At 46.0% G+C, this 22,406-nt stretch overlaps 1 protein-coding gene across 1 annotated transcript in view; it reads left to right on the forward strand.

The window, feature by feature from the left end:
• Positions 1-22,406, forward strand: part of JAM3 (junctional adhesion molecule 3) — a 1,464,991-nt gene that overhangs the window by 955,486 nt on the left and 487,099 nt on the right. The window lies entirely within an intron of this gene.

Here is a 22,406-nt window from a genome sequence, read left to right on the forward strand (position 1 = left end):
GAGGAATGAAGGTCAGCAGGACTAAGACAGAATATATGTGTGTGAATGAGAGGGAGGACAGAGGAATGGTGAGGATGCAGGGAGTAGAGGTGGTGAAGGTGAATGAGTTTAAGTACTTGGGATCAACAGATGTTCTTCGTGTTTCACTGTTGCAGTCATAACTGTAGGGTGTTCCTGCCGGCAGGCAGCCCGAGGTCGGCCAGAATTCCAAAGTCTGGGTCCGGCGTCGGCTGTACCAGCAAGTACCCTGACGTCAGAACGCAGAGGTATAAAGCCGTCAGCCGACGCCATCTTCTCCAGTCTTTCTTGCCGTGCGGTGGAAAGCAGGTCGCAAGTCGTTGGTTGGCGTTTTCAGGACAACGTGCTTTGATTGTCGTCGGTCCAAAGTTTATACTTCTCTTCTCAAGCTAAGTACTCCATTGGGGAATCTTTTTCTTGCTCCTCCGATGTCAGAAAAAGTTAATAATTGTATATCGTGTGGAAAACAAATACCTCATAAAGATTTCCACTCTTACTGTCTACCTTGCTTAGGCCCTGACCACGACGTTTCTTGCTGTCGGTTCTGTGCCAGGTTTAATTCTCGCACTATCAAGCGTAGGTACGATTGGGCCTTGAATTATTTCGGTAGACGATTCAATTACAGGATGTCGTCGGATACCTTACCGACAACCGGAATTCAAAAGAAATGCAAGGACAAAGATAGGCCTCCGAGGTCCAAACAGGATACTTTGCAGCCGGAGCCAGCTTCGGGTTCGGCGGTCGTCAGTGAGGCGCTTTTGCAGCCCCTGTCGTCCGCCACTTCGGAACTGATGGCCGACACAGATTCCCATGGGGAGCCATCTAGGCCTAGTATTTTATCTGCTGCAGGACCTTCGGACGTCGCTCCTTCAGATGGGTCCAGAACCACTGTGCAGGTACCGGCTTCTGAGGGGGTTTTCAGGCCTTCTCATATCACTATTTATTCAAAGGCAAAGGCAAAGACTCCTGTTAAACCAAGGGTTTCTTCTCAAGCTGCTTCGGATACAGCTCCCAAAACCCAGAAGCAATTACTACGGATAGCTGAGGATTTGCTTACAATGATTAGGGGTTCTCACCCTCCTCCTGAAAAAAGGCCTAGACAGGATGTACCTTATGATTCCTCTGATCAGGCTTCTGTGTCCTCTGTCTCTTCTTCTGAACAGGATTATTCTTTTCCTCCTTATGAGGATTCTGATGCAGAGGACTCTATTCCCTCTGCTTCTCCCCCTGAAGTTTTCTCTTTTGGGGAAACCTTGCATGAGATGAGAGAGCATTTTCATTGGGAAGGTCAGGATTACTCTGCTTCCAAGAAGAGACTTAGAGAATTTCTCCTTTTTCCTCAACACAGGCCTTTGGCTATTCCTCCTGTACTTGATGTTGTGGATGATGCTTTCTCTGAGGCTAACCTGAATCCTGATTCCTTGCCGCCTGCTCCCTCTAAGCCTGATAGATTTTACAGAGTCCCTGATTCCCATCAATTCTTATTTAAGAACCCTTCTGCAGATCCTGAAACTATTTCTCAGGGTTCTAAGGCTGCTAAGGCCGCTTCATCTAAAAATCCTATTCCCTCTGAAAAGGATTCTCGTGCCTTGGACAGGTGGGGCAAAAAGGTTTATACTTCTGCTACTCTTTCTATTAGAGCTTTAAATTGCCAGTTTCACATGTTCAAATATCAGCAATTTCTTTTGTCTGTTTTAAAGCAAAGGCTTTCTACCTTTCCTGCATGTGCAGAGGACAAGGAATTACAGGATGTATTGCATGCAACTGAACAAGTTAGCAAACATAGTCTACATTGTGGTTTTGATGCCTTGGAAGCTTCTTGCAGGGCCGCAGCCTCTGGTACTGTTATCAGGAGACATGCTTGGCTTCGTGAGCAGAATTTACCTGAGCAGGTTAAGGCTAAACTGTTAGATGCCCCTGTTCAGCATGATGTTTTATTTGGATCCAAGGCTGAGGAGGTTATTAAAAAGATGGAAGAAAAAGCAAAATCTATGCAGACTGTGAAAGATTTCTTGCAGGTTCAGCCTCCTAGATTTTCCAGGAATTGGCCCTCCAAAAATTGGTCCTTTCCCACATCTGACAGGCCTCAAAGGGGAAGATATAGACGTCCCAGAGGTCAAGCTCAGGCACAGGCCTCTTATAGGTCCAGACAATGGACTGCTTCATCACCTAGACGGGGTGAAGACAGATCTCAATCACAAAGGAAGCAGACCCAATGACTCCCTCTGCTGGGCTGCAGGTCCTCTTTGCCTGGAAGCCCCTCTCGGAGGAAAACTTTCTCTTTTCTACCAAAATTGGACTCAGATTACCCAGGACAAATGGGTTTTAGACGTGATTTTAAGAGGTTACAAATTCCACTTTCATACTCTGCCAAGGTCTATCGGTTGGCCAGATCTGCCAAAACATCAGTGGTCAGAGGCCTTAAAACAAGTGGACTCCTTATTGGCCATGAGAGCCATAGAGCCTGTTCCACTTTCAGAGATGGGAAAAGGTTTTTACTCATGACTATTTTGGTTCCAAGAAAGCAAAATTCATGGAGACCGATTCTGGACCTTTCGGTATTGAACACCTTCCTGGAGATTACAAAATTCAAGATGCTTACTCTACAACAACTTCTTCCAATGCCCTCCCAGGATTCCTGGATGGTGACATTGGACTTGAGAGAAGCCTACCTACACATTCCCATCAGGCAGGAATGCAGGAAATACCTGAGGTTCAAGGCAGGTTCAAGGCACTTTCAATTCTCTGTACTGCCCTTTGGCTTATCTACTGCGCCCAGAGTCTTTACCAAGTGCCTGGCTCCAGTAGTAGCTTATTGCAGACTCCAAGGGATTCAAATTTACCCCTACCTGGACGACTGCCTGATTCAGGCGGACAGCAAAGACCTTTTACTTCAGCATCTGCATTTTGTTCAACGTCTTCTCCTTATACTAGGATTTTCAGTGAACACAAAAAAGTCACATTTGATTCCCTCTCAGCAAATGATCTTTTTGGGAGCTCTCCTAGACACAAACTTGCAAAGGGCCTTCCTCACTCCAGAAAAAGAATTACAGCTGGCCTCAATTTTCAAAACCTTGGCTACTTTAACTCAGCTCACAGCAAGGAAATTCCTGCAGGCATTGGGCTACATGGCTTCTTGCATTCTGTTGATTCCAAATGCAAGGCTTCACATGAGAAAACTTCAATGGTACCTAAAGAGTGTATGGTCACAGCATTACCACAGTCTGGACACAATGATTCCACTGATTCCCTGCCTACAGAAGGAGTTCCTTTGGTGGTCCAGGGCTTGTGCCTTAAACAAAGGGAATCCATTCCGTCTGCCTCAACCTTCTCAGACCAAAACCACGGACGCATCAGATTATGCTTGGGGAGCTCATTTTCAAAATCTTTGCCAGCAGGGTTCTTGGACAAAGAAGCATCTATCCTGGCACATCAACTTGAAGGAAATGTTGGCAGTTCAAAATGCTCTTCTAGCCTTCCAAAAACATCTAAATCTGGGGCCTCTTCTGATTCGTACAGACAATACCACAGTCATGTGGTACATAAACAAGCAAGGGGGCTCTCATTCTTACCCCCTCTGCAGACTAGCCATGAAGTTATGGGACACTGCTTTAAATCTGAATCTGCATTTTCAAGCTCAATTCATTCCAGGAAAACAGAATCTGTTAGCAGACAGCCTAAGCAGAAACCTTTTGGATCCTCATGAATCGATGCTGGACCCCAGCCTATTCAGCAAGATTACTGCAGTTTGGGGTTGTCCTCAGATAGATCTGTTTGCATCCCATCTCAATCATCAGCTGCCTCTCTTTTGCACCAGGTCCTTCCACAAAACAGCTTGGAAAGTGGATGTCCTGTCATTCAGCTGGAGGAACCTTTCGGGATATGCCTTCCCTCCTCTTCCTCTTCTTCCTCGAGTATTACTGAAAATAAAACAGGACAAGCCCAAGATAATCATTCTGATAGCTCCAAATTGGCCTCGGCAGTTTTGGTATCCAACCTTAAAATGCCTGTTCTTGGAACCTCCTTGGATTCTACCTCTGAACCCTTCTCTTCTGTCCCAGCATCAGGGTCAGATGCTACATTCTCAACTCAAGACCCTATGTCTGGCATATTGGCTCTTCAAGGGCCTTTGATTCCTTCTGCTCTCCCCAAACAAGTTTTGGATGTTCTTTTAGAAGCTAGACGACCTAGCACTAGGATATCTTATGCTTCTAAATGGAAAAGATTTTGTATTTGGATGCAGGACCGAGGTTCTAACCCTATTGTGCCTGATATTCCCTCTATTTTACTTTACCTCTCAGACCTTTTGCTTAAAGGCCCCTCCTTTTCATCCATCAAACTTCATGCTTCTGCTATCTCATCTCATTTCAACACCGATCCTCCCATTTTTTCTCACCAATTGGTGAGACAATTTTTGAGAGGGGCTAAGAATTTAAGGCCTCCCAGAACTCTTCCTGTTCCTGCTTGGGATCTTAATTATGTCTTGGAGAAACTTACTTTACCTCCTTTTGAGCCTGCTGCGGCTTCAGATATCAAGTTCTTATCCTGGAAGACAGCTATTTTGTTAGCATTGACTTCTGCCAGAAGGGTTTCAGAGTTGCAAGCTCTCATGGCTGTGGAACCATATATTATTTTCCACCAAGACACAATGTTTCCTTGAGGACCAATCCTACATTTATGCCTAAGGTGATTTCGAAGGTGGCTCTAAATCAGACTATTCACCTTCCTACCTTCTTTCCTAATCCTCAAAATAAAGGGGAAAGGATTTTACATTCATTGGACGTACACAGACAGCTACGATTTTACCTGGACAAAACAAAGGATTTCAGAAAATCTGATCAATTGCTTATCTCTTATGCCTCCAGTTCTCTAGGTAAGACTATTTCTAAACAAACTATTTCCAAATGGATTGCTCATGGAATAAGGTTTTTTTACTCTCACTATGGGAGACAGATTCCAGGCACTGTGAGGAGTCATTCTACTAGAGCAGCTGCCACTTCAGCAGCTTTTCTCAGAGGAGTTCCTACCAAAGATATTTTGGAAGCTGCCACTTGGAGTTCAGTGCATACTTTTTCCAAGCACTATAATCTTCCTCTGTATTCTAAGTCTAGGGCAGGCTTTGCCTCTGCTGTTTTGCAGGGTCTTCTTGCTGCCCCTTACTCTGCATAGCCTCCTCCCTCTTTCACTGCTTTGGGATTCCACCCTACAGTTATGACTGCAACAGTGAAACACGAAGAACATAGTACAGTTGTGTACACCTACCATAAATGTAGATGTTCGAGTGTCTTCACTGTTGCAGTCGGTGTTTCCCTCCCACCTATCCCCTCTTTTTCTTGTTTGTTCCCTCTTCCACTTCTTTTGTGGTGTATTTGTGTTTCCTTTGTTTGGACACCTTTTGGTTTATTGGGGGCTTTTGACTTCTGGGGCAAGAAAGGCTGGAGAAGATGGCGTCGGCTGACGGCTTTATACCTCTGCGTTCTGATGTCAGGGTACTTGCTGGTACAGCCGACGCCGGACCCAGACTTTGGAATTCTGGCCGACCTCGGGCTGCCTGCCGGCAGGAACACCCTACAGTTATGACTGCAACAGTGAAGACACTCAAACATCTACATTTATGGTAGGTGTACACAACTGTACTTTCAGAGTAATGGTGAGTGTGGAAGAGAGGTGAAGAAGAGAGTACAGGCAGGATGGACTGGGTGGAGAAGAGTGTCAGGAGTGATTTGTGACAGACGAGTACCAGTAATAGTGAAAGGGAAGGTCTACAAGAGGGTAGTGAGACCAGCTATGTTATACGGGTTGGAGACAGTGGCTTTGACAATAAGGCAGGAGTCAGAGCTTGACGTGGCAGAGTTGAAGATGTTAAGATTTGCACTGGGTGCGACAAGGATGGACAGGATTAGGAATAAGTATATTAGAGGGTCATACCAGGTGGAAGGTTTGGAGACAAAGCTAAAGAGGCAAGATTACGTTGGTTTGGACATGTGCTGAGGAGGGATGCAGAGTATATTGGGAAAAAGATGCTAAGGATGAAGCTGCCAGGTAACAGGAAAAGAGGAAGGCCTAAGATAAGGTTTATGGATGTGGTGAGAGAGGACATGCAGGCGGTTGGTGTGACAGAGCAAGATGCAGAGGACAGGAAGAAATGGAAACAGTTGATCTGCTGTGGCAACCCCTAACGGGAGCAGCCGAAAGAAGAAGAAGATGGGACATAAATTAGCTGTGGAGGCATTAGCTGCCTTTTATTATAGAAGGTTCACTTTTATCAGTTCAGGTTCCTGTTCAGATCAGAAAGAGGTAAGCTTCTGCTTCTTTGACATTACCTAGTCTCCAGAGGGTAACCAGTAGGTGTGGGACATGCATGACACCCCCACCCCCAGATGGGCTTGCCCATTCTTTCCTGCCAGTGCATCTGGTACCCAGGCTGTTAACTGAACGTGGGTCGCCTGGGCCATTGCGAGGGTTTTATTCCTCTGTCCAATGGCGCTGGCTACCTTTAATAAATATGACTTGCTTTTAGCACCATTTTTCTTCATCTCTGTGGGGGTATAAAACTATCTTTGTAAACATTTCCTGGGAAAAATTCTAAATTTCCTAGATTTACTAGGGGCTGCACATGCCTCTTCCCATATTTCCTAAACCTCCTTATTAAGTTTCTTCTGCCATTACTGCTCACAGAGTCTTATATTTTGCTGTTTCTGTTGTGCCACATTGCTGCTATGGTATATCTCCACTTAACTTGATAATCCATACCTTTTGGCAAGGACCACTGTCATGTCTCTAAGTCTGAAAAGTTCTTCTTAGCCGCTTGTCAAAATGTACTGTAATTATCATGAACAGAACAAATCTAAGTGAACTGTTTCAGTATATGCTGCAGATAAACTCTGGTGCCAAAGAGCTCATTCCTCAATATTTCCTACTGAATACAACATAACGAGTTGACAAGGAAAGAGTTTTTCCTTGGTGGGACATTTTCATAGCTTATTTTATAATATGGCTACTTTTTCAAGAACTGTAAACAACCATTATCATTGCTTAGAGTGTTCACAGCTTAAATAAAAATAGCCACCATTGTTGCTTTTAATTTTTCATTTCCGCTGTTTCCTAAATCTCTGTGATTATGACATTCTATATATACAGTTAAAGCAAGTTAGAGATGTTTTCAGGAGATGTAAGGCTTCTCGTTCTAAGAATACAATCCTAGAGCTAACTATTGTCCAGTCTTTGTGCCAGTTCTACCTCCACATCTGTCTACCTAGTCGGGAGTCTCCATTCACTCTAAGCTGCTTATATCGCACCTTGTGTAGAAAATGATTACTTTAATATTTTTTTAAAGGTAAATCATATTTTTAAGTTATTTTGACTAGAGAAATGCCAAGAACAACTTACTTTTGCTTTAGTGAAACAGTTTGCCAATAACCTGGATAAGGTCTGTTTTGAATACCTCAAAGTCATCGTAGTGTTGCACTCCTTACCATTCTGTGCTGCTTATAGTGTTGTGTCTTCCCTGCTGAACTGAATAGGATAATGCTTGTCTGTGTTTTGGTTCCATTTTTTTTTTTTTAGTCCCCTCTGACCTCATCCCTATATATATGCTGGGTCTATCAGATATCCTTTTACCCCACCACCTTGACTTACTCCAGTATTGCTGGGGCTGGTCATGGATTGTAAGGGCATTCTGGGGACTCTGTTAGCCTTACTTCTGTCTTGGGATGGGGGCCCTATCAATTTCAGTTTCCCTGTCCCTCCCCCACACTCATTGATATAATCTGAAGGCAACCTCCCTCTTTGGACCACACCTGCCCTTAGGGAGTGCATCACTCAGAGCTTTCACACCAGTGCTTATCCCCTCCCTGCTGCTCCATCAGTCAGCTGAGCCACTAACTGAATGTGGATAGGCTGGGATTTATCTCTTTATAACACCAGTGCAGCTTGCCTTGCTTCTAAGTTTTAAAAAGGTAAGGGTTTCAGGAGCATTCTCCTATAACTTTTCTTCTCTTCTGTTCTGTTAAATGTGTGAAGTCACTTGTGGCTTCATCCCCACCATTTACCTGAGGTCTGGACTTCCTTGTACCACCATCTCTTGGCAAGTAAATTGTATACGCCATTTCTGTCCGAAGTTCCTCAATGGGTTTGCCTGTCCACTCATAGTGGCACACTGTCATGAATGTCAGGCAGGTCCCCCCCCCTTTTTTAGGAATACTGGTGAATCCTAAACTCTGCATCTGAGATATATCCTCAGTTTCAGCATTCTTTTTTTCTAGCATCTCCTGCTGATGGGTTTCTATTTCAGCTAGTCTTATTTTTAGATTCCAAAGTGCTCTCATACAGAGACTGAAATGACTTAACAAGGTGTCTTCTGTCATTGATCTTTTTGTTATTTGCCAGAGTTCTCTAGTTTGCCCCTTGTTCCAAGGAGCTTCTAGTAGATTTTGTCCATTTTATCTTCATTAGTTGGGACCTCTGTCTCCATCATCAGTGGGATGCCTTTCACTGTTGTTTTTTTTTTGGTCATCCATGTGGAGCATTTCTAAGGATTCTTTCTTGATGAAAATTCTTTTTCTTTACAATTGATCTGTAAATTTTTCTTTTTTGAAGGCATATACTCCGCAGTTGTTTATGGATCAGTGTATTTCAGAATTATTTCATGTTGCTTTTACTGACAAATTTACTAAATAGTTGGTCCGCATGACGCGTGCTTAGCTAGGTCCTGTTAAATGCAGAGCATCATACTGGACGTCTGTAAAGCATTACACATGAAAGGCATTACACATGAAAGCCGACAGCAGATAAGTGATTCCTTTTTGTGGTGTCTGCCTCATCAGAGAATATAAGAAACAACAATTTGAAGATATTAACTGACCCACAGAGTGTAAACCACAACCATAAAGGGCAAACAAACCACAGAGTGGCAAAATAAATGCAGATGCTTTCAGGTTAGTGAATAAAGTTGTATCTGATGTTGTCGTTTTCATTCTTGCTCAACAGATAGGTCTCGGATCTGTCTCAGCCGCACTTCATACTCTTGGATCTGACTCTTGAGGCCCTCCCTTTATCCATAATGCCTCAGTGCCCTGTAGTACCTCAGATCTTGTTTGCTGCTTCTATGATTCAGATATGGATTATGCTGTCTCGAGCTTTAAGGGTGCTTATCAACTTTGTTTGTCAGGTAAAATAGAAATTTTTTTTATATTTCCTTTTATATTTTTCCATTTCTCCCTTTCTAATCATTGGGTAGTATCTGCGTTAGTATTTAAAGTTTTTCTGCCTGTTTTTTCATAGGTTCATAGGTTCATATTAGGCTATCTGCCCAAGGGCATTTATGAGCCTAGCCCATAGTTATTTGGCTTTCGCCACCCCTTTAGTTTGAATAAAACTATGCCTATTATTTTGCTGTGCCTCTGTCAAGCAGTGACACTGAAGTAATCCCTGGGGTATATCTGCGATCCCCCATCCATTGGTCAAGATTCCTCTTGAACAAGGCCAGCGAGGTGCTCTGCCTCACATGTACCGGGATTTTGTTCCACAGCATAGGGAGTCTCTGGGTGATGAATCTGTCCCTCCAGCACATTCTATTAATAACCGTGTCAAGGTTTAAGTCTCCACCCTTGTGGTTCTGAGGGATCTAGATTTTTGAGGTGAAGCATATTCATCAAATCAGGGTTTGACATGGCCTTATATGTCAGGCACAGGTCACCTCTGAGCAAGCGGTATGAGACTGAATAGAGCTGGAGTTCTTTCAGTCGGGCAGCATAAGACATATTTTTGAGACCCTTTATCCTTTTGGTGAGGAACTTTTGGGGCCTTTCCAGCTGCTGCAGGTGTCGGGTCAGATACATTCCGAATGGGGCATTGTACTCAATCATAGGTCTAATGAGTGATGAGTACAGGGGGACGATGACCTCCCTTGATCTAGATGTGAATCCCTTCATGATCAGGTGGGCAATGTAGAAGGTTTTCCTAACCACTTTAGCAACATGAGTGTCAAGCGAAGGCTACTGTCAACCTGGGTCCCCAGATCCCTGATGACTTCTTCTGTGCTCAGTGGATTGCCACCTATATGGTAGCTAGGGGTAACCTTGTTTTTCCCGAAGGGTATGACTATGCATTTCTTGGCATTTAACTTTAGGCAATGGCTCTGGCACCAGTTATCCGTTTCTGTGAGGCCCTTCTGAAGGATATCTGTGTCAGATGTGTTTTCGACTATGGCGCTCAGTTTGCAGTCATCTGCAAACTTTGTCAGCCATAACCCTCCTGTGTTTGCTTGTACTTCAGAAAAGTAGATGCCGAACAAGAGTGGACCCAGGACTGAGCCCTGTGGGACACCACTTGTGACAGGCGCTGAGTCTGACATGGCTCCAGCAACTCTGACCCTGTGGGTTCTGTCACTTAGCCAGTTTGCAACCCATCTTGTGATGTATGGGTTTACATTCAAGCTGATGAGTTTTTCGATGATACCTGAGTGGGGTATTGTGTCGAAGGCCTTTGCCAGGTCAAGGTAGGCTGTATGGACTGCCTTTCCCTCATCAATGGCCTTGGTGACTGTCTCGAAAAAGTCAACCAAGTTTAAAAGGCATGATCTGCCTTTGACAAAGCCAAACTGGGTTGGATCCAAAGTCTGCAAGTTCCCTATGTCTTTATTTATGAGTTCCATTATGATCCTCTCCATGGCTTTGCAGATAAGGCTTGTCAAGCTAATGGGACGGTAATTTCCAGGGTCGGTGGAGGCACCGCCCTTGTGAAGTGGGACCACAGTCGCCGTCGCCACTCCTTGGTGCGTATCCTGAGGTGAGGCTAAGATTAAACAGCTGTCCTAACTGCGGGTTTAATTCCTCATTGAGTTCGTGGAGCACACAGCCGGGGACACCATCCGGTCCCATGGATGCTGTGTTTTTTGCTTTGGAGAGAGCAGTTCTCACCTGGGCGTTGGAGATGTTTGGGGGGCTACAATCCTCTGGTATAGATATCTCTCCTTTTGGGGAGGAGAAGTTTGCACTGAACCTGTCAGCCAGTATGTTGGCAATGTGTGTAGGTTCAGTAATGTTCACATCATTTTGAACTAATTCTGAGCATATCTGGGAGTTTCCTCCTAGGTTTCTAACATAGCTAAATAAGGCCTTATGATTGTCTTTTGAGTCCTTGGCGATTTTTCTCTCAAAATTTGCCTTGGATGATTTTATGAGAGCTCTTAGTTTTTTACTTATTATGATCAAAGGTGTCTTACCTTTCAAGGATTTTGCTCTATCTTGTAGTAGCTTCCTCCTTTTGTTGTAGAGCTTGTTTATGGCTGGGGTCCACCAGACTGGACGCTTGCCTTTGGTACAAAGAGTCTTAGTTTTGTTTGGGATTGCCTGATCCATGCAGTCCTGTAGGTGCTGGTAGAAGGCATTTGTAAGTGATTCAGCGGTTTGAGTAATGTTTACCACTGGCTCAGGGGCCTTAAAGGAGACCACACTAGTTTTTAGAAGTGTGAAGTCGGCTTTTGAGAAGTTTTTCACTGTGGTCTTTTTTATTTCAGGTGGGGGCGGGATGAGGACCTCCAGCGAGATTAGTTTATGATCTGATCTCACCAGTGAGGGGTATACTTCCGGTGTTGAACATTGCGATTCCATGTTCGTGATGATGAGATCAAGTATGTTTTCTCCTCTTGTGGGGATGGTGACTAGTTGTTCCATGGCATTTGAGTTTATGAACTCCAGGAACCTTTGGGCTAGAGTGTTTGGGCTTTTCTTAGGGTTTGTATTAGAACATCGACTTTTTAAAACGTCAAATGTTCTAATTTCGACCCCTATTCAGCAACATGCAGAAAAGCAAAGTTTTTCCAAGGGAAAAAATTTGCTATTCCGACATACATACACACAACACAAACACACCAAACAAACAGCAATCCACACACATACACATAAAATCCTACATCTAACCCTACACTAAACTGTACACACACCACTAGCTATCCACTTACCTTAACCCAAACCCTAACCCTAAGGTCCATCACTGTCGCACACTCACCTTAACCTGTGCCCTAACCTTAACTCACCTACCTCGCCCTAACCCTCACGTACACACAGTCGCATACTTACCTGACCCGTGCCCCAACCTTAACTCACCTACCGCGCCCTAACCCTCACGTCCACGCAATCGCACACTTACCTGATCCCGACCTGTAACTTTCCACCACAGTGCTGAACATAGCGAAGCCACAACTGAATTCCTTCCCTAGGAAGAAATTTGGTGTTCTGCAGCTTCGCTATTTTCAGCGTTCGCTGAATAGGGGTCGATATTAGAACATTCGAAGTTGTGAAACTTCAATGTTCTAATATAGACCCACTTTCTTTACCTAAAGTCTCCTAGGTCTCTTAGACCTTGCTTTTCACCAGAGCCTATTTCCCCACAGCTGAGATCACCCTTCTTAGAAGAGAATCCCATGTCACGTTCCCCTTCTACATCATCCTCTATCAGGTCCTCCTGAAGTCTGTCTAAAGCAAATGTGGATAGGATGATGTGGAAGTTACTCAGGGCTCATATTCAGATGGGGGATTACCGGTTCTGTCTCCCATCGGATCTGTGAGCCTCCAACCCCCTTTTTCATCCAGTTGTTTCTCCTTTACTGATCTGTCCAGCGATTTTGGGGCCCTCAGATCCGGGAATTCTGAGATTTCATATATCAGATCCGAAGACAGCCACGTCTTCGACTCTTGAGTGCATTCCTGCCTCGTTTGGTGCCGATCCCCCTAGAGCAGGATAAATCTTGGAGCCGAAGCTTTGGCACTGGATCTGGGGGGATGGGTTAGAGTCTGAGGTTTTCAGAGCCGTCACTTCCCCTTGGTGCTGGATAGCTTGGGTTTGACTCCTCCCTTGTGGCAGGAGCTTGGGCAGGGTCAGGGTTTGACACATCCTGGAACTTTGGCTCGGGTGAGGCCAGCAATGGGCTTCTCCCAGTCCTTCTGCCTTTGAGGTGGTGGAGAGGGCTTCCTGTCTCCCAAGAGTCCAGTCTGCACTTATTTGATTGGATTCTACCCCTCTACTGTCTTTGGATCCAAGTTCTGAGCCTCATCAGCTTATCACACAGGGATAGCTGGCCCATTTCTCTGCAGGAACTTCCCCTCTCTTTCAATACTTCTCCAGAAGAGGTCCCAGGAATAGGTTGTGGAAAAGGAGGCACACAGATTCACTTCAAGAATCTTTAACCAAAGACACTGACTTCAGTGAAGGGGAGGGGGTCTCCACTACAAGACATCTCCTTTGGAGATATTCTACAGATCCTTAGCCAGAAAGGTGGATGGTCTTCCGATCTCCCTTCCCAGGAGGAGTAAGTGTTCTTGGAAGCCTTTGGGTCCTGCCCATCTATGTCTTAGGTTACCACTCCGGTGGATGACCACATAGATGTTATGTCTCACAAGGTATGGAAGGAACTCGATACTGTGGAGCCCATCCCTCATCACCCCAATACATTTCTTGCTTCACCCAAAGACAGGCCTCATTGGAGTAAGAGAGTTACTGTGGATGCCATGGTTATAGTGGTTGTTCTTCTGTCCACCCTCCTAACAAAGGTGATGGGACAGATTTGGAAAACATGTTTGTGCCTCAGCGAACTTTGTTGTACAGTCTCGTAATTATTTGGCACATTTCACCAGTTTGCAGAGAGACTTGATTAAAGAACTCTCCAAACCTCTTTCTGGGTGCATATTGGCAGAGGAGCACAAACAGCTTTCTTCACAGCTGCCCACCCTTCAGTCTGTTTCCAGCGTGTTCATGAGGTTAATCTCTCACTCAGATTCCTCACAAGCAGCTGGTTCAGGAGTAGCTGTTAGGAGACATGCCTAGGTACACTTATGCAATTTTGCAGAGCTCTTAAAGTCTTCTTTCATCAATGCTCCTTTTGATGGCTCTTTTTTGTTGGGCCAAACAATGAAAACAACACTCTCCTGTAGTGAGCAAGACAGGAAGACCTTGTCTGCTGTGGGAATACATTTTTCTACCCCACATAAATCGTTTTCCAGGAGTCAGCATGGAGGTAAAAAGATGTGGCTCAAAAAGTCACAAGGGCCTTCCCAGGACTCACAAGGGGAAACTTACTCCGCAGGTGTGGGGGTTCAATGGAAGACACCTTCCTTGCAGCAGAGGAAGTCCGCAAAACCAAGGGTTTTGAGATTCCGACTGCTCTACTCTTGGGGCAGTTGGGGGGTACTTATCTCTAAACCCAGAAGCCTGGGCATCAATCACAAGTGACATTTGGGTGCAGAAATAATGTCCAGAGGCTATTTTGTTTCTTTTTTCCAAATCCCACCTTCCATCCAGTCAGCAGGAGTTAGCAGCCTTAGAAATTCAAAAGCTGCTAGACAAGAGTCATTCAAGAGGTCCCACCAGACCAGAGAGGATTTAGAATTTACTCAGGGTTCTTTTTAGTGTCAAAGAAAACTGGGAACCTGAGACCCATTCTGGACCTCAGCCCTTTGGTCTCACCACAGCCCCCAGGGTGTTACTCAAGTGCATGGCAGTGGTAGCAGCTCACCTGAGACTGCTCATATTCAGAGTGTTTCCTTTTATCTAGATGACTGGCTCCTCACTGCCCCAACTAGGCATCTTCTTGAGAGGGTCAGGAACTACTTACTCCCATTATGTCAGTCTTTAGGAGTCGCAATCAGTTATGCAAAGTCTCACCCATTCAAGTCTTGGAGTATATAGAAGCTTCCCTGGACACCACCAGTCAGTTGGCCTTTCTTCCATCAGAGTACAGTCCTTAAGATTACAGATGAGATGGACTCTTTCACATCCTTCTCCTCCAGCAAAACTAGTCCTTCATGCTTAAGGATCAATGGCGGCTGCTGTTAATTCTTCTTTAATGGACTCTAGCTGATCAGTGGTCAATTCTTCTAACGCCTCTGTCTTATCTGATAAAACTTTCTCGGGTTTGCAAGGATCCCCTGCTTTGGTGGGTACAGTCCAACAAAGTTTTTCAGGGATGCCCCTTTGTATTTCCAACCCTGGTAGCCACATTGACTATGGACACTTCCTAGTTCGGGTGGGGTGGGGGACATTTCTTGGGAGGGACAAGTCCAAAGCATGTGATCCCCAGAAGAGACTTATCTGCATATCAGTATCCTGGAGGGTATACCTTCATAAATTCAATGGCCACATCTTCGAAACTGCTGCCGTGAGCTGCAAACCATGAAATTCAAAAATTGCGAAAACTGAAGCACCGAATTACAAAATCTCACCTCCTTTTTGACCCATGGCAGCACTCGTTTTGGTGGTGGAGCGATCGGAAATGTTGAAATTAAATATTTTTACGACGTTTAGAGAAGTCGGCGTGACAGAATTAGTCTAAATGGTTCGCATATAAGCACATTCGGAAATGTGCTTTCGCACATATAATGGTATACCATGCTGGAGATGAAGGCCGTTCTCCTAGCTTGCAGGCCTTTCAAGACTCCCTTTCTCCAAGAACAATTACTATGCAAATAGACAACATGTCTGTAGTTTGGTACATCAGCAAACAGGGGGGAACCACAATCCTATCCCCTTTGTCGAGAGGCATTGAAAGTATGGTGGTGGGCAGTGTCCACCAGACACTTTCTTACAGCAACAAACATCCTAGGGAAATCCAGCATGCTAGCAGACAATCTCAGCAGATCCATTCTGATGCTTCACGAGTGGTCTCTCAACCAATTGGTGGTGTAGAATATTTTCTGTCAGTGGGTCAACCTTGATGCGATCTATTCGCCTCTCTCCACGTCAAGTGCAGCAGGTTCTTTGCCCTGATCCACCCTCACCCAGGGAAAATCATCAAAAGATGCTCTAGTCCACATTTTGCCCTCCGGTCTCCTTTACGCTTTTTTTTTTTTTTCAGAAAGCACTTTGATTGAAGAGTAAGATTATCCTCATTGCCCATATTTGGCCTCATCATGTGTGGTTTCCCTTCCTGTGGTCTCATTTTCTATGCTCTCCCTGGATTTTGGACCCCAGTCCATATCTAATCTCTCATCTCTTTAATTCCAGGCCTTAAACTGACCACATGGTTTCTCCAATTCCATTAATGGTTAGACAGCCCAGGTTTTCCTCCCCGGTCTGCCAGGTACTGCTATCATCTCAAAAAAAGACTCCACTAGAAAATTTTACAAGTGTAAATAGAAAAGATTTTTTTTTCGACCTATCAGAGAGACTTGGACCCTTTTACTGCACCTATTCCTGCTGTCCTAGATTTCCTTGCTTCAGTTTTTCAAGACAGGGCTAATTTTTCACTATTAAAATTCAATTAGCAGCCATTTTGAATTGTCATATTGGCAAAAATACTCCTCCCACTAACTTCTTCCAGACTGTGCAGAAAATTTCATCTGAAGTAGTTAACTTCATTTTATCTGCAACCTGTGGGTATACGGATCCATATCGGATCCGAGCCAGCAACTTTTTTTCTAGCATCTGCTCCAAGCTCCTCTCCCTACCCATAATACACTACCATCTCCTATCTTCCCTCAGATCTCGTTTGCCGTGCCATAGTAAGCATCATGATCTCCTTTGCTCTGAGCTTCAGGGATAAGTAAGTAGGTTAATTCTTTTTTTGTGTGCAAGTGGTAGTTAGTTTTCCCTTCCTCCCCTTTAGTGTATGCTGTTCATCAGTATAGATTCAAAAAAAAAAAATTTTTTTATTGTTGAAAGTAGTTCTAGGCCCACTTCCCTTCAGCGTGTGTTAGTGTGTATGTTATCTTTAGGGAGTGCTGATTAGTGTTAGACTGTAGCTGATCAGCCTAAATCGGTTTTCAGAAAATGCACAGAGTGTGGCCATAAGCTCTCACTGGCTGATGGTCACACTCTGTGTGTAATATGTTTGAGTGTGCCCCATTTATCAACACAGTGTTCAGTCTGTGCAGGCATTAACCCGAGGGCCCTCAGGGACAGGAAGGCCAAGTTAGTTCCAAGGATCTTCTCCCTCCCTCCTTGCTGGATTCTGCCACTGCCTCGGTCTCAGGTACTCCCGCCCAACCACCCACTCAGACAGGGACTCAAACTCCCACTTGTTCTGGTGTTGGGGGAGACAAAGATAAAGAAAAAGCAAGAGAGAGAGAAAAAGAAATTGACAGAGAAAAGAGCAAGGAGGATAAAGAGAGGAAGAGGGATAGGCCTCGCAAGAGTTCCCCAGACAGGGAATCTTTCCCTACTCCACCATCCAAGACTTTGAGGCCAGCTTCGCTCAGGCTCTGCTCACCCCGTTTCTTGCCAGAGCTGTTGGAGTCTTCTAATCCGAGGCCTTCCCCACCCTTGCTGCGCAGGCCAGCCAGATCCAAGTCGGTCACCTCTTCACGATCAACTCGGAGCCTGTCAGACTTGGACATGGACTGCATGATGCAGAGATTCATTCAGACCCAAATACAGATGAGAATCTTGCCAGGCCCCTCTCCCTCTGGAGGGGGAACTCCATGTCCTTTTTCCGCCCCATGTCTCCTTCCCTGATCCGTGCGGCTGCTTCGGGGTTCTTGGATCCGAGACTTTTTGGAGCTGGTAGCTCGGTGTTGACGGTTACACCAACCTCGACTCCGGCTGTTACCTTGAGTTCCTCGGATCTGGCCAGTTCGGATCTGAGCAACTCTCGGAGCCGTGGACAGGGAGTCGGACCCAAGGGAATGGATCCATCTTCGGCTCCGACCTTTTCAGATCTGAACCGTTCCCTTGGACTTCGGGCTACCCTTGCTTCGGCTCCGATCCTCCCTTCGGACTCGGGGAGAGCTTCTTCCTTGCTGGTTGTCAAGGAGGTACGCCATCCTTCTGTACTCGAAGTAGTGGAGAGGGTTCTCTCCCAGGGATTGTGACCTCAGCCCATTTCCTTGGATTCCACTCAGACTCCACTGGATTTGGCGACGTCTCCTTTCATCCTGTCTCAGGGACAGCCCGTACCAGAGGAGCCCCAGGCTGTTCCCCTTGAGGAACCCCCCGCGGCTCACAAGTCCTCTTCAGAGAGTCCCACTGAGGAGGGCCCCCGTAAGCGCAAGTGCAAAAGGAGGCACTTGGATTCCCCTGAGTCCTTCACTAAGGACACGGATTTAGATGAAGGCGAAGGTTCCCCCATGTCACCTCCCGAAGATGTCTCCTTCGGAGACATCATTGAGATCCTCTGCCAGAGGGGAGGTTGGTCAGCCCCAAAACTTCTGCGGATGAGTCCGTGTTCCTGGAGGCCTTTGGCACGGGCCCATCTACCTTCTGGGTATCCCCGCCAGTGGACCTTATCACGATATTGGCATGGAAGGAGCCTGACACCGTAGAGCCCATCATCAAACGCCCTGACAAGATTCTTTCTCCTCCCACCGACAGACAACCTTGGTCTAAAGGAGCCCCCGTTGACTCTGTGGTGGTCGCAGCAGCCACCAAGAAGGAAATGGCGCAAGAGAGTTCCTCAGTCCACCCTCCGGACAAGGAGTCCAGGTCGGTGGATAGGTTTGGGAAGCGCATTTATTCATCAGCGACCTTTTCCATCCGTGCGCTGAACTATTTGGCACATGTGACATGGCTGCAGTGAGACCTTGATGTCCTTCAAGGATGCATCTGCAGTCATAACATATGGGTTGTCCTGCCTCAGGCAGCCCTTCGGTCGGCCGGATTCCAAAGTCTGGGTCTGGCCTCGGCTGATGTCACACTTTCCCCGACGTCAGAGCGTCTGGGGTATAAAAGCATCAGCCGACGCCATTTTCCTCAGTCTTTCTTGCTGCGCGGTGCCCGAAGCAGAAGCTGTTCGCAAGTGCCGGTCGGTCAGATCCAGTGAATTCAGCTACCGAAGACTTCGAAAAAGCTAAGTACCCCGATGGGGACTCTTTCTTGCCTCAGCCGATGTCAGACAAAGTAAATAATTGTTTAACTTGTGGGAAACAAATACCTCATAAGGATTTCCATTCCTACTGCCTTCCTTGCTTAGGCCCAGACCACGACGTATCGGCCTGTACAGCCTGTGCTTCCTTCAACCGACGAACTCTTAGACGTCGGTCGGAGTTTGCAGAGGAGTTTTTTGGGGCCAATTTTGCATACAAAATACCGTCGGAGATTCCGACTTCGCATTTGGTGAAAAAACGGAAGGACAAGGACCGACACTCGCGGCCCGCGGTTTCGGCTGAAACCACGGTAAGGCCTACCGCAAGTGTCTCGGTTTCGGCCGAAACCGAGTCCTCGGTGATTCCTTCTTCCGAATCCATTCTACCGACCACCGCGGCCCGGGAGGCCCAGGCTGAGTCGGCTACCGAGCTACCTACCGAAGCCAGTGTCCAGGAAATGTCCGATACCATTCCTTTGGACATTTCAACTCCTGCACGTGGGGCAGCAAGGCCCCCTGCTTCCATGTCCATTAAGGCCTTTTCTAGGGCTAAAGCTGCTAAACTGTCTAAAGCTTTGGCTCCCAAGGCTACCTCCCAGAGGCCTTCCTCTAGTTCTCAGATCCTCAGCCTTGCAGAGGACCTTATTTCTTTAATTAGGGGTTCACAACCTCACCCAGACAGGGCCTCTCACCCTCCACCAGACAAAAGGCCTAGACTGACCCCTCTGACCCACACTCTTCAGATGAGTCCACGGATGGATCTGAGTTGTCAGACCACCAGGAGGAGGCTTATTCGCCCTATGAGGATTCTGATGCTGAAGAATCTATCCCTTCGGCCTCCCCTCCTGAAGAGTTTTCCTTTGGTGAGACTCTACACTCCATGAGAGAGCATTTCCAATGGCAAGGTCAGGAATTCTCTGATTCTAGAAAAAGATTAAGGACCTTTTTGCATTTACCTCAACATAGGCCCTTAGCTATACCTCCGGTTTTGAATGTGATTGATGATGTGTACAATGATGTCAGTACAGCCCCTGATACTCTCCCTCCGGCCCCTGCCAAGCCTGATAGATACTACAGGGTCCCGGATTCTCATTTCCATCTGTATAAAGCCCATTCTGCAGACCCAGAAACTATTTCTCAGGGCCCTAAAGGGGTTGCAGCCGCCACAGCAAAAAATCCTCTACCCTCTGAAAGAGAGTCTAGAGCTTTGGAGAGATGGGGAAAGAAGGTATATACTTCTGCAACTCTTTGTCAGGGCATTAAATTGTCAATTTCATATGATACAGTACCAAGAGTATTTGTTAGATGAATTGAATAAGAAACGTTCTTCTCCTGAACCCCTTGACCGTAAATCCCTTCAGGATTTGGTACACAACTCACAGCAGGTTAGTAATCATTTCTTAAAATGTGGCTATGATGCATTGGAGGCTTCACTTAGGTCAGCTATGATTGGGGCAGTCATTCGTAGGCATGCCTGGCTGAAGGAACAATCTTTGCCAGACCATGTCAAAGCTAAACTCCTGGATGCTCCAATGGAGAAACAAAATTTATTTGGCTCCTCTGCTCAGGAGATCTTAAAAAAGGTGGAAGAAAAGGCAAAATCTGTGCAAACAGTGAAGGATTTCCTGCAAGTACAACCACCGAGATTCAGCAGAAATTGGCCTACCAAGAATTGGTCCTTTCCAGACACGAACAGAGCCCAGAGAGGCAGGAACAGACGCCCTAGAGGCAGAGGCCAATCGAAGGCCTCCTACAGAGGCCGTCAGTGGCAGCCTGCCAACCAGAGGAGTAGTACAACAGCAGCAACAACAACTACTACACCAGGACAGGCTCAATGACTTTACTCTGATTCCGCCTACCAGGGATCAACTGGAAGCACCCTTGGGCGGAAAGCTGGCTTTATTCTCAAAAAACTGGCATTATATTTCAAGGGACACATGGACACTGCAAATAATAGACAAAGGATACAGGTTCCACTTCCACACTTTGCCAAAAAGAAACGGAATGCCAAACCTACCACCAAATCAGAGGACAGACGCTTTAAGGCAGATCAACAACTTGCTTCAAATGAAAGCTATAGAAAAGGTACCACTTTCAGAACAAGGCCAAGGATTTTACTCAAGACTATTCCTTGTACCAAGAAAAGAAAATCAATGGAGGCCTATTCTCGACCTGTCCGCACTGAATACTTACCTCATTGTGCCAAAATTCAAGATCCTGACCCTACAGCAACTTCTTCCCATGTTGGGCAAGGAGTCTTGGCTGGTGACTCTAGATCTGCACGTCCCTATTCGACCAAGTTGCAGAAGACATGTCAGATTTCTTGCAGGATCAGAGCATTATCAATTTTCAGCATTGCCCTTTGGCTTATCTACTGCGCCCAGAGTATTCACGAAATGCCTGGCATCAGTAATTGCACACTGCAGACTTCAGGGGATTCAGATCTATCCATATCTGGACGACTGCCTTATACAAGCGGACAACAAGGGAAAATTGATAAAGGACTTGGCCTATGCCATCCACTTGCTACAGGCCTTGGGATACACAGTCAGCATCCAAAAGTCAAGACTTGTGCCATCCCAAAGAATAACCTTTTTGGGTGCAGATCTGGACACTACCATTCAAATGGCCTTTCTCACAGAAGAAAAACAAAAACAACTTCCAGATTACTTCATGACTCTGACAAGACAAACTCAGCTTACTGCAAGGAAAATCCTGCAGGCCCTGGGTTACATGGCATCCTGCATAATTCTGATACCACAGGCCAGGCTGCATATGAGAAAATTACAATGGTACCTAAGGAGTGTATGGTCTCAACACAGTCACAGTTTAGAAACTTTGATTCCAATCATTCCTTGCCTTCAAAAGGAGTTCCTGTGGTGGGCTCAGGCCTGCCAATCCAACAGAGGGTTGCCTTTCAACAAACCAAAAACAAAACAAACCATCACCACGGACGCTTCAGACCGAGGATGGGGAGCACACATGGAGGACAAATGTATCCAAGGCCTATGGTCTCAAGGTCAGCTACGCATGCACATAAACCAAAAGGAAATGCTGGCAGTGATGCATGCAATCGAGGCTTTCAAACCCTTCCTCCATCAAGGCCACCTGTTAATAAGGACAGACAACACCACGGTCATGTGGTACATAAACAAGCAGGGAGGCACACACTCCTACCCTCTCTGCCGGCTGGCTATGAATCTATGGGAGCTATGCCTGAACCTCAATATCCACCTACAGTCCCAGTTCGTGCCAGGAAAAGAGAATACACTGGCAGACAGCTTAAGCAGAACTACCACGGATGCACACGAATGGATGCTGCACCCAGCCATCTTCCAACTCATAGCAAAGGCATGGGGAATGCCGGAGATAGATCTGTTTGCCTCCCCACTCAGCCATCAACTGAAGACATTCTGCTCAAGGACATACCATCCACAAGCTTGGAGGGTGGACTCTCTCTCTTTCAGCTGGAAAGCTCTAAAAGTATATGCCTTCCCACCTCTCCCAATAATGTACAAGTTTCTACTGAAGATCAGGGAGGAGCAGCCAAGAGCGATTCTGATAGCTCCAGACTGGCCAAGGCAACACTGGTATC

The sequence above is a fragment of the Protopterus annectens genome, chromosome 8.part0, assembly GCF_019279795.1.
Source record: "Protopterus annectens isolate FY-2018-M chromosome 8.part0, PAN1.0, whole genome shotgun sequence".
Taxonomy (NCBI): Eukaryota; Metazoa; Chordata; order Ceratodontiformes; family Protopteridae; genus Protopterus; species Protopterus annectens.